The sequence below is a fragment of the Corvus brachyrhynchos genome, unplaced genomic scaffold (assembly GCF_000691975.1).
Source record: "Corvus brachyrhynchos isolate BGI_N302 unplaced genomic scaffold, ASM69197v1 scaffold61, whole genome shotgun sequence".
Taxonomy (NCBI): domain Eukaryota; kingdom Metazoa; phylum Chordata; class Aves; order Passeriformes; family Corvidae; genus Corvus; species Corvus brachyrhynchos.
Window position 1 is genome coordinate 5,514,624 of NW_008236478.1, and position 12,647 is coordinate 5,527,270.

Below are 12,647 nucleotides of genomic sequence, written 5' to 3' on the forward strand. Positions count from 1 at the left end.
CTGAAAACTTGGTTCTCTCAGCTTCCTAAAGCTCAGGCTGTACAGCTGAGCCAGAGCCATGTGACCGTGAGTCTGCCCAGCTCTTGCTAAAATGGGTTCTCCCTGGCTATCTCCAGCACACATACTGTTCCCACAGACTGTGCCTGTCATCACCAGCTGTACCACCTGCTTGGGCTCCTGAGGCCCTTCTGCAGCTCCTCCTATTACCGAGCCATTTACTCATAATAGCCTCACCCTGGCAGTGGGACAAGGCAATCAGGGAAGATGCTGGTTCTCGCTGGATCTGAAGAACATGATATCCCTTCTGAGGCTTTAGAAGGTGCTGATATCACCCTTCTGTCAGTTCCACCTCTCCCCACAAGCACAGTCCCAGACATGCTCTAGACCCTTACACATACCTCAGATCATCCTTGCTCTGAAGTATGAACAGAAGCCTCAAGTGCACAGCTGAGGAAGAGACAGAGCAATACCTCACTGGGCTGTCTGATGCAACCCACTGAGCGACATGCTCCTATTAATTCTACAGAAGCCAGGAAAATGTGTCATAAACTGAACCCCACTTCTTGCTGCTTTGCTTGGAGATATTTGGTGTGCACCTGGGAACAGCTGTGGATTTGCTGACAGAGAAGACAGTAGTTCTGTCAGTACAGCTGACAGAAGTCTCCAGCTACTTGTGGCTTTTCCAGCTGGAGGAAGAGCTGAAGATGAGGAAGTCATCTAGGATGTAGTGGGGAGAGAGGTATCCAAGGTGCTCATTTAGCCAGACCAGCTCTGATGTGAAGTTACACACTTAGCTGTGAATGGAAAAAAACAGCTTCCCAGGAAAATCTACTTTTGCCATTCTTCCATTTTGACCTGAGCCAGGCTGGACAGTCTCTGCTCTTCAATGGAAAGATATGGTTAAAAAGGAAGAGAAAGGACTACACTGTAGGGCAGTACTCTCTTCCTATTACAGGCTCATTCTTCCACAGCCAACGTGGAAATGGCTGATGGCCTGCAGACATTTCCTAATACAAGTGAATAAAAAAAAAAGATAAAACAAATCACTGCCCAGAGAAAAGAAGAAACTCCTTCACTTGTACAGGTTATGGTACAATACAGTGAAGGATCCATTAAAAAAAAAAAAAAAAAATCAGGACAAGGAATAGCACCTTATATTTAAATATATTTCCCTTACTTACAAATGTCCCAAACAGTCCTTCCTCTCCCTCAAGATTTAAGCTGCTATATCTTCTCCACACTGCCCTGAACAATATTTATCTCATGTATAGCATGGAGCTGATGTAGCTTCATGTTCCAGTTCAAAGGAGCTTACGCATTTCTCTCCCAATACTGGTGAAAAAGCAATTCCATTTCCAATACCTCTCCTGGCTCTTACTCTGTACTGCCCTACTTAAGCTCTGCAAAACTTCCAAACTTTGTGGAACAAGCACCCAACTTTGTGAAAGTGTGTGTAAGATTTTTGCCAATTGTCTGGGCTGCATTTCCATGCAACCTGAATAACGAGTCTCAGCTTTAGCAGCCCACATTGCATGGCCTCTCAAGTAAACCATCCCATGTTTATTCCCATCAAGGTATCTGTCCAATGCATAAATGACAGATCCTCACAGGATGGAAGCTAAAGCAGATTTGCTGTCTGTGCTGACAGAGCAAAGCAGGCTACCAGTTTTCTACCACAAGAGAGTAAAGCAGAAATGTTGTTAAATTTGGAGGAAGATTCCTGGGAGCCAAGATTTGAACAGCTATAGAAGCCAGAAATTCCCCAGTCAGCAACACACTTTTAAACACAAGCCTGACTGACTGGAATTACTTATGTGCTTAAAATTACATGGATACTGAAGTAATTGCCAAATTGGGGCCAACAGCTATATCTGGCACGGTGAGCCAAAACATTCCCTACCCCAGTATGTACCAATGTTCCTGCTCTTGAACCTGCACAAAGATCTGCGCCATTAATATGTAACTGAAGCCCTTGACTGAAAGGCTATGAAGGACCTATTGCTAAACATTAAACTAGACATTTTGTCCACCTGGACAAAGATCATATGCATGTATGTGCAGCTCATCAAAGCCAGATGTAACCTGTAAAGACAAATGAGCTGGCCAGCAATCCTCTCAGATTTTCTGGACAGTTGTGTGCGTGCTTTCAAAACATACTCTGATGACACCCAGGACAAGCAGATTCCAAATCCAACTTCTGAATGAGGACACAAACCTCGGGCTGAAGGAAATTCCTCTGGTTTGTTATCTGTTGAGCCTTTCATCTGCATTTGCTCCAATCAAAATGGTTTCTAAGAATATCAAATGCAGCACTCAGAGCGCCTGCCACATAATTCAGAGCTGAGCGCCACAGCACAGGGAATTAGCCCTTCATTTCCATTTGTGGCCCTTAGATGAGAGAGTTGCTAATTCAGCAGTTCATTTCACAGAAAAATCTAGTATCTGCCCCTTTTCGAATCAGGTGGGGAGATGAAAATTTAGGGTTGGCAGATCAAGCAGACAGACTGCAGGCAGAGAGATTGCACACAGAGTCAGGATGTTCTCTGCCATGATCCTATTTATGAACAGTGAACATGAATTCCTCCTTCTGTCAGTAGAGGAGAAATACAGGAAACAGTGACAATATCTGAGGTCACAGCTGCAAATGCCTTTGAAGGTGAAATTGTTGGTGTGGAAAAACCTTTAGTACTGTCTTAATCAAATTTCACTGTAGGGCCAAACTGAAAAAATAAAAAAGGATGTAATTAAAAATTAAAGTCCAAAACTGTTCCTGAAAACTCCTACTCACCTTCTGCATAACCTTGAGGCTGTCTGAACTCTCTGGCGGACTAAGTTGCCTAAAGGTGCCTCTGCACAGACCCACGACTACCTTCCCTGGCAAAGCAGAGTAGGTCACTATAGAGTAGCTGCCTGAAGAGTACCAAAATCTAAAGAGCAAGTGCTTTTGTAGACCTGCATTGCACACTTTCGTTTCCCACCAGCAAGCCACCACCTTTACTCACAGTTCATAAGAAGAGCTTCAGTTACAATGACATATTAAAGGAAAAAGAAAAAAAAAAAATTAGATGACTGCAAGGACACAGAGGTGTGAATTCCACGTGACATTCCCACATGCTAAAGAAGGGCAAGATCTCAGGTGTGCTGCTGTCCACACCACTTCCTCCTAGATAGTCCTGGTGAAGTTGCATTGCCAAATATAAAAGCATTAACTGCCCTCGACACTGGGCAGGTTCAGAATTCCCCAACCACCCAACAGGTACCCAACAGCCTATAAAGATGCACCTGACCTACTGGGTTTAAGAGATATTATTAGCTGCCCCTATGTGTACTACAGGTAAGTGAATGATGAGCCTGCCTTGAGGATCAGGAGGTCTAGTGACCTGCTGTTATTTCTCAAAAACTTGCAATTACTAGGAATGCTTGGTAGTGAACTAGAAGGCAAATTAGAATAGTCTACCATGATGATACCAACAGAGTATCTAAACCTGCACCACTCCCATGACAGAAGTATTTTCACTGATTACAGAGGACATTCTCACAGTCCCAAATCTTCTGAGGGAAAACACACAGACCACAATTTTTGTGTTGCACCTGTGGAATAATTAGTGACACTTCCTATGTTTAAAGCGCCTTGTACAGGAGAATGGGGTGAAACAAATTGTATATACTCTACCCATACTTAAATGTGCCCTCCTATGATTACATCAGGTCACTCTGTTTATTAAAACATTGGGGGGGGGGGGGGCAGTGTAATTGCAACAGTGACTGTCTTTGCAGGTCACAGCCTGGCACCAATCAGTGAGAAGAAATTTCGGACTGCACTTATTTCCCACACCTGTGCCACCAGGGCTGACTTAATCTAATAAGTGCATGTCCAGTTGCTTGTCTTCTGCTGCTGATCATGGTTAAGAAGTTTCCACTCCACAGATACTTAATCCTATGTCTCTGCCAGAGTTCCACCTATCTCAGCTCTTATCTGTCTAATTACTACAGAATGCAATCTGACTCTACAAAAAACTCAAGCTGGAAAAAAAAATTAATAAAGTAGATTAGCTGGTAGAACTGACATGACAAGAACTTCTGGAGAAATAAAGGTCATAAAATGCAGTTACTCTGCATTTTAAGTTCTCTCAAGCAACTTAATTTGCCCCTCTCACTGTGCCCTAAGACCAACGGCACTTCAGAAGAAGAGCAGAATTTTATGGCAGGGTTTGTATGTTGCCCTGCTCTTTATGCTGACTGGACTCTCAGGTGCTGCTGTGATAAAAATAATAGCAAACAAAATTAAAAAAAGGAATGGAAAATTTATATAATTCTTCAAAGGAAAGCCTATTTTGATCTGTTTGCTTTACAGCCTAAATATTACCACACTGTCAAGCTTGTCTCCCTCAAGGCACTTGATGGTTAAGTTTTGTAAGTAATCACAAGTATTTGCTTAGGACAGGGAGTTCTTTAATTTTTACTAAACCTCTTCTAGGCTTTAGGTGCTAGTGAGACATGCAGGTATCAAGCTAATTTGATTTCCAGCCAAACAATTTGACCACTCACACTGCAGGTTCTTCAGACTCAGCCACAATTCTGAAAGCATCTTGAACATTTAGAATGTTTGCAAAAATTTCCAGTCTCCTCCCTTCCAAGAGAATATTCATCAGCAGATAGGGAAGAGCAGTAAAGATTCCTCTTTCTCAGGCCAGACTATAACTTCCCATTCAAAGTCCATGCTGCTAATTGTCTTTGAAAGTATTTATGTTTCATCAGTGTCTAAAGGCCCCAAAGCAAAGCAGAGCTTTGTTAGGCCTGGCATTATATAGGGCAGAGAGTGCGAGATTCTGTCCTGAAGTGCTTTCAGTCTAAGCACGAAAAACAAAATGAGCACATAAAAATAACAGGAGGACTGAAAATAAATTACTTGTCTGAGATCTTACAGCCAGTCAGGAATGCACTGGTCTTACTTATAATTCTCAATACAGTCAGTCTTTTTTTCAAAAGAAAAAACTAATTAATGTGATGATCTCTTTCTGCCTCCATCTCCATTGTAGAAAACACATATTGGTATCATGTAATTTCTATACTTGACAACTACAAGCATATAAGGAGCTTTAATTGCTGGTTCTTTCTCACTGTGTAAAGAACTGAGGTTGAAAGTCTGACCCCTGCTTGAAAGGATTGTGTTGGGTAGAGAGGTTATGAAGATTGCACATTTAACTGGCTCTCTATCCCCAGGACTGGATTTTATTAGGTCAGTGTTTCAAAGACATGTCTGTGATGTCCAATAAGGACTATGGCAGCATTCAAACAAAACTTGTAGTCAGAAGAGCATAATACAAGAGGCTTCTTCTCAGAAATATCCCACTACATACACACTCATTTCCAACTGAGACTGAATTAGTCAAACCCCATTCAATGCCCTTAGGTTAACTCTACAAACGCCTTTGGATTGCAAATCAGATTGGCAGAAGCTGGAAGAAAAGGTTTGCTCAGATATAAGAACAACTCAGGCATCCAAGTTCACAACAGTTATGACTCAGTCTGGCTCAGTTTCTGTTAGGCAGGTTAAAATGCATTGTTTGTACCAAATAAAGCATAAATAACAGCACTGTCTCTTGCACCTCACTGCTGCTGGAGCTGTAGGACACAATGACCCCACCCCTGACACTCACACAAACTTCACCTTCAGCTTCCTGCTCGTAGATTTTTTCATGGGACAAGGCTGGGCTCACCCTCAGTGATGCAGGGGACTCTTCAGGCAGCTCTGAGTCTCTTTATCTTGCCAAGTCCTAGAGTCAATACGGTGAGATTGTTTCTACTCTTCAAGTTGGTCTGATCCAAGCACTCATTTTCAGAAATGATAACAAAGTGGTGCTCTCATTAACACATTTGATGAATTACTTTAAAGGATTCAACCCCGACCCTTGCATTAACCTTTTTGCTCAGCTTTATTCTTGGAAGAAGAGCTAACAAGGCTGAATTCTTCATGTTCTAAGAGCGCATTATCATTCCTTTGGCCCACTGGGCAGGATGCTGTCATCTTTTTGAAACAACAGGGATATTCTTGATTTACACTGAAAAGAAGATTAATAGAAAATTGTGTGATGCGATGTAATTTGGGGGAAACAAAATCCCTTCTCTTTGTTTTTTTTCTGTATCCCCTAGAGAATCAAGAGAATGTTTTTCAAGTAGCTGTAGGTAAGTAGCAATTACATTACCAGGACGTTTTTTGCACTTTAGCCAAAGGTAGTTTTGCTTTAACGTGCATAAAATGAACAGTCTGTGATGCAGAGACACAACTATAGTCTCTCTTCACAGGGAAGCACATAAAATCCAGACTACAGTGAGCAGCCTGATATCCTTACACACTCACATTCTTTACTCCCTATGATACTTCAGATTGCACTGCATCATGGAAAAGTTTCAGGGTGAAAGGAATTCCACACAAATCCACTGATATCCTAGTGGGCTGCAGGCTTTTACACTAACATCACTGAACAACCACTCTAGTCCATAAAATGGAAATAGGACTGGCACTGCCATTTCCCCCTGGTGTTCCAGCTGTGCTCTAAAAGAAAAGGAGAGCAGCTGGTATTTGTGCTCTGTTATGCAACTAGGATGAGGAACACTTATTTTGGAATCCAGCTTTTGTTTAGGCATGACAAAAATACCAAACTGCTCAGGAGTTGCAGGCATATGAGAAAGCTGAAATTAAATGCATAGAAACACCAAACTTGTCATAGTGAGGAACCTCTGCTGGCATTTCCTAAGGTGAGGTCACAGGTTTGGACCTTTGGCCTCATTTCTAGCCAAAGGGCAAGACACAGACCTGGGAGTCTTGAACGTCATTGCTCCTGAGCATGTGTTCTCACTACCACAGTTAAATGAGAAGTATCTTGAATTAGAACTGAGTAACTCGGTTACCCACTTTAACTCCCAATGAACTCAAGTTTCTTTACTGTGGTTCCTTTCAGTTCAAGAAGCTGTGGACTTCAGGTACCACGGTGCTCCTGCACTGTGGGGTGTGTCCCACTGCCTGTGTGACTGTTCCTGGCACTAGAGTAGGTAACTGGACTGTTGCTGCAGCGCTGCAGACCTGCCCTCCACTCCCCAGCCATACAGCAAGATGGCTGTTGTACCATCTAACACTGCAAAAAACTGCTTCAACTGCACCTCACCACACCTCCTCCCAGGACGTAAAGCCTCAGACTTTCTAGCTTCCAAAGTTTTGCTTTAACAGTATCCACCTACTTCATCTTTTTTTCCCCTACTTATGTTTCAGAAACTCAGGCGGCAAGAACACACCACTTACCATTACAGGATGTCTCCAGCAGTAACAAATGGACTACTTGGAAAACATAATTGCTAGGTTGGGGTTTTCAATACATCTCTGAAAACATAATCTCTTATAATTCGAGTCCTGACTATGCTACCACCTACTAACACACAGAAAGACTCACCAAAGTGGAACAGCTCTTTAGTCTCACCATGATTAACACCTGCCACAGGAGATGTAAATTCCCTAGCAGCTGTGAGCTAGAATTAGAACAAGGTTGAGGTTTTTGTGTTTAGGTTGTTTTTTTCTTCAAATGATGAGGAAAACTAAAGAGCTTTAAGAGACATGGAAGGCAACATTTTTTTCCACCTTTCTCTTTTCCCATTTCTCGAACACAAGAGATTTTTTTTTCCCCTTTCAGAATTTGCTTTGGAAACTTTAAATGCTGATGGGGAAACTTGTTGCAAAAATTTTTAGAGCAATCTCCCTTCCTGTACTTCAAGTGCCCTACCAAATTTATTCTACCTTAGCTACCTGCATCACTAGGTACTTCCTAAAATACACTTTACAGTTCATGAAACATTTTCTGCACATCTGCAGAGAACTGGCTGATTACATGGTCCCAATGCCTTTTTGCAACTCAGCAACTAACCTGGATGAAATACCTTCTCTCCTGACATCATGTTTCCAAGCAGCCAGTGGTAATTCCACAAGAATTATCAGTCCTCCACGGGAAGCGAAGAGATAGGACTCAGCATTGCCAACTACCAAATATTTAGAGGAATGTTTCTTGCTCCTCTCACCCCCCTGTAAAGTAGAATCAACATGTTTACACAAGAACATTGAATTTCCAGATAGAATTCTAATCCTCATAAGGCCAGATAAAAGTTTGAAATGGTGATGCCTAACATTTTTGTTATTTTCTGAACTGCTTTACTTCAAAAGTAATGTCTGAATCTGGTGGAGGTATGGGTTGGGACACGTGGAAATAGCAAAATTTTACGTCTATGACGTAAAGAAACTTGTATCCAGATTACAAAACACTATTCTAGTGGAAATCTTAAGGTATTGAGTTGTTGTAGACAGACAGATCTGAATGCTTTTTGGTTACTTTGAATTCCTGTGAGTGCTGATACACAAAAGTTAATGATATACAAAGCAAGTATGCATATGAAGTCTCTCAGTATGCAAGAGATCTACTTCTGCCATTGTGTCCTCAGCTTCAAAATATCCTAATTAGCAACCAGTCCAATCTTTTAATGAGTCTGTTACATCACTGAACTCTGCAGCCACATGCTGTTCAGATTGCCTTTCCTATTTTAATGTGAGTTAAATTGGGGTTTAACTTTTACTCATCTCCTAACTTTCTCATCTGTGAATAATCCTCACAGCTCAGTGATTTGGCTGGTATTTGTTACCTGGGACATGCTGCTAAATTGCTACTACCTGTCCTAACAAGCCCTCTGACTGAGACAGCTGACAAACCTCTAAAAACAAAATGAAAGGGGAAAACAGCAACAAATTCTCCTCAACTTAATTGGGGGGTGTGAAAAAGGGGTTACCTCATCAGCCTTTGTAATTTTCAGGGATTAATTAAAGGATAATGTTTGCTGCAGAGGAGTTTATGAGGCAATAAATAGCTTTTGCGGCTGATTAAGTGCCAAAGCAAAGCTGATAAAGGCATCTAATAATTGCAAAAGCCATTTAGTGCCTTGAATACCTATGTGCCACGGATGTAAGTCTTACTCTGTGACAGATCAGCAGCAGACTAACGAAACGGAGAGGAGCCCTCCTCGCTTTTAGAGACCTTGGGTGGGTAACTAGAGAAATCCGCAAGGTGTGCAACTCGACCCCAAATCCGGGCTGATCCTCACCTGGCAGGAATCCAAAAAGCCGCAGCTGAAGCCGTCGGTTTTGCTGCTCTGCAAACGCTCCAGCAGCGCAGAGCCACCTCCCCGGGCCCCACCTTGCCGGGGCCTGCACAAACCCCCAGCCGTGCTCGCCTTGCCCGCCTTGCCCCGGGCTCTGAGGCGAGGGTTGGTTTTTGGGCACACAACGGCAAACCCGGGAGGGGGATGAGATGGGAAGAGGGGGATGAAATGCAAAGAGGGGGCATTTGAAGGCGGCTTGCACTGGGCAGCGACGATCAGTGGGACCGCTGAGGGCGGGGGGCAGCCCACGCTGTGCCCAGCCCCGGCAGCCAGCGCGGCCTCACAGGCGCTGAGGTCCGTCCCTCCATCCCCTTCCCCCGTGAGTGCGGTGGCAGGAGCCCGAGGAGCAGGGAGGAACTCGTGTTTCTGAGGCCATTTCTTCTGTTATGACATTTGGAGTGTGAGGGATAGCAAGAGAACGAAGACAGGGAAGGGTTAGGCTGGGTATTAGGAAAAGGTTCTTCACCCAGGGGGTGGTTGGACACTGGAACACTTCGCCAGGGAAGTGGTCACAGCACCAACCCTGACAGAGTTCAAGAGCTGTTTGGACAGTGCTTTCAGGAACGTGGTGACTCTTAGGGCAGTTGCAGGGCCAGGAGTTGGACTCAATGATCCATTTCAATTCAGGATATTCCATAGTTTCATGACTCTGTGAAGGCAGCACTGGCTGCTGCATCCTCAGGGCCGGTGTTGGGCCTTGCAGCTCGTGTGGAAGGGTTGTAGTTTCTCTCTCGGTTTCTGCACAGGTGCAAGAAACTGTTGGGCATTCATAGCCATCTGCCACTTTAACTTATTTGGACTTTGAGACTGGCTGGTTTGCTTTCTCCTTTGGGGTGGCACAGGAGGCTCCTGTGGTGGTGGTCAGAGCTACTTTTCCTGGGTAAGTAGGAAGGGGATGAAGCAGCACACACCAGGCTCCCAGGGGTAAGGCATTCTAATCTCTTCCACAGCAGTACTGCAGTGGCTTTGCCAGCTGTGGCCACATCTATACTGGAGGCAAAAATACTGCACAGTGGGAAACTGGAAGAAATAAACCAAACAGAGCTAGGGAAAACAGGCTGACAGCAAGTGCATCCCATGTCCCTTCCTCCTCCTTTGCTTTCCCTGCCCCTATACAGCCCATGTAAACTGTCATTGGCATTTTTTCACTCTCCTTGCTTTGTTTGCTGCCTTGCTCTTCAGCTGATAAATAATAGGCACAGCCGAAGAGTGATGCAACTTCTGTGAGAACACAGAGTTCTGCATTTTATAAACAATAATTAACTACTGCTGAGTGTGCCGGCCCATGAGAAGCCTGAAATGCTGATCACATCTTGCAGCTCTCACCAGGGCAGCAAAGAAAACAGAAGTATCAGCTTTGAATTCTGCCACGTTGTCCTTTCCGGCTTGCAAATGAACTGATTATTAAACTGATATGATGCCTAAGTGGGTGAGCTTTAAATTAGTTGTAAACAGAGAGAGACACTGGTGGGCTGGCACCGACTGTTGGTTTTGTTATTGTGCACTATTCCTTCCTCTGCCATCTCTTGAAAACACATAATTTTGAATATGAGCATGGGCCGCATTTTGACTTTATGCCCAGAAGTGAGCTTTGTCCATTTATATAGGTATCCAAATGTGTCCAGATGAACATGAAATAGCACCTGAGTACCTATAGTTGACAAGATTGTTGTGGTTTGTGAGTGATGCTATTTGCAAACAGAGGCACCAAGAATGAACAGTTGCAAGTGTCCCAGAAGTGTTTTGTAATTTGGACTGTGTGGAGGCGAGGGCAGCATGGAGAAATAGATCAGAATACAGTGCAGCATTTTCCTAAAGGCACACTTGTTTTGGTAATGCAAAGTCAAAAGTCAATTTTGCTGTTAAGTGAGGCAGCTCTGATTCAGAAGAAAGGCAGGAATTGGAATGTGTCGTTCTCTGGGAGTTGATGTATTTTTAATGTCTTCCCTCTCCGACAACAGCAGAGATCATGACAAATTCAACTGACTTTTTTCAAGCTCTGTTCTTGCAAAAGCAGATTTTAACATCTGCGTTAGCTCTTCCCTTGGCTTACCATTACAGATTTCTACTTGGAGGCTTTATTTCTCAGATGCTGGGCTGTGATTGATAATTAAATCTCTGCAAGTGCAGTATGAGTCATGAGAAACAGGGTCAGAATACGTAAATGTGTATCTGGAGAGTGCAGTATTTACTTGGAGAGAGCTAACACAGAAAAGCAGCAAAAAGCACACAAGTTAAGCACACGATCCGCTTGGGCCGCTACCCGGAGCAGTATTCCTATTTTCTCAATGGAGCATCTAAGCACCCAGCCTGCATAAACTGTGAAATGTAATTACCCAGACATATGGGAAATCTCTGGCAGGCACAGCCTTGGCATGGATAGCACAGCATAGCCCTGCAAAGGCCCCTGGAACTGGAGTGTATTGGAGACATGGCCAGCATGTTCCGATAGCTCAGCTATTTCTGAGCCTCTGACTGAACTGCAGAGTCGTTCAACTTACTGCATCCCTGGAGCAGTCATTTGGCAGGATGCAGTGTATCCTTCCTTTCTCCCCACTCCTGCAGCTTTTGCACCTGAGGCTGAATTTATGGGTTTCAAGTTTCTGCTGGCTAGATCAACTTTCTTCCCTCATCTGAAAAGGGAAATTGAGCAGTAAATGTTTTCCTTTAGCATGTGGAATTTTCCTCTTACAACTTAGCAAATCCTGGTCTAAATTTTACTTTAAAAGAAAACACTGAAGGTCACAATCTGTAAGAGTTTGTTTTTGTTGATTACTTGGTAAATTGTCAGAGATGCCCAACTCCCAAGTTAGCTATCCACATGACTGAGCTAAGAAAACAGAACAAGTCTTTACCATGTGACCTTTTTAATGTTTGATAGCCTTAAGGAAGGATAGATTGCCTAACAAATTTCCTAAACCCATATGTGATGGTTTGTGCAGATGCAAGGCTGGTGGGTACAACTTTACATCTTAAGTTGCAGGTTTGGATCCCAGTGTCTACATGTTAAGTTGCAGGTTTGGATCCCAGTGTCTACAGGAAGTTAATAAAAATTAACCTAATAAAAAATCTCAACCTTGGCAAAGGACAACTTTAAAATAAGAGTTTCCCTCTTGTCTTCTTGCATATCTACTGCAGTATACACAGTGTAAGCATAGTGGATTTAGCTGTTGCCCAAGAAAAAAGATACAGAGGAGCTTGGCACAGGCATTCTACTCTTTATGTTAAAGGTACCCAACTGTTAAAAGAAAATTCGAGTTTTTGTTGTTATTGCATAAGGCTTATGAATGGAGAGGACTTGGCATTATGAGCACCATGCCTGCTCCAACCAATGGAGCTCATCTCAGGGTTCATACCAGCAGAGCTCTGCCTGTGCACACAGAGCAGATGAAGAAGAGCAGCTCCTGTTTGAGTGACACCCAAGATCACTGAATTATATCAGTGTGAAGTTA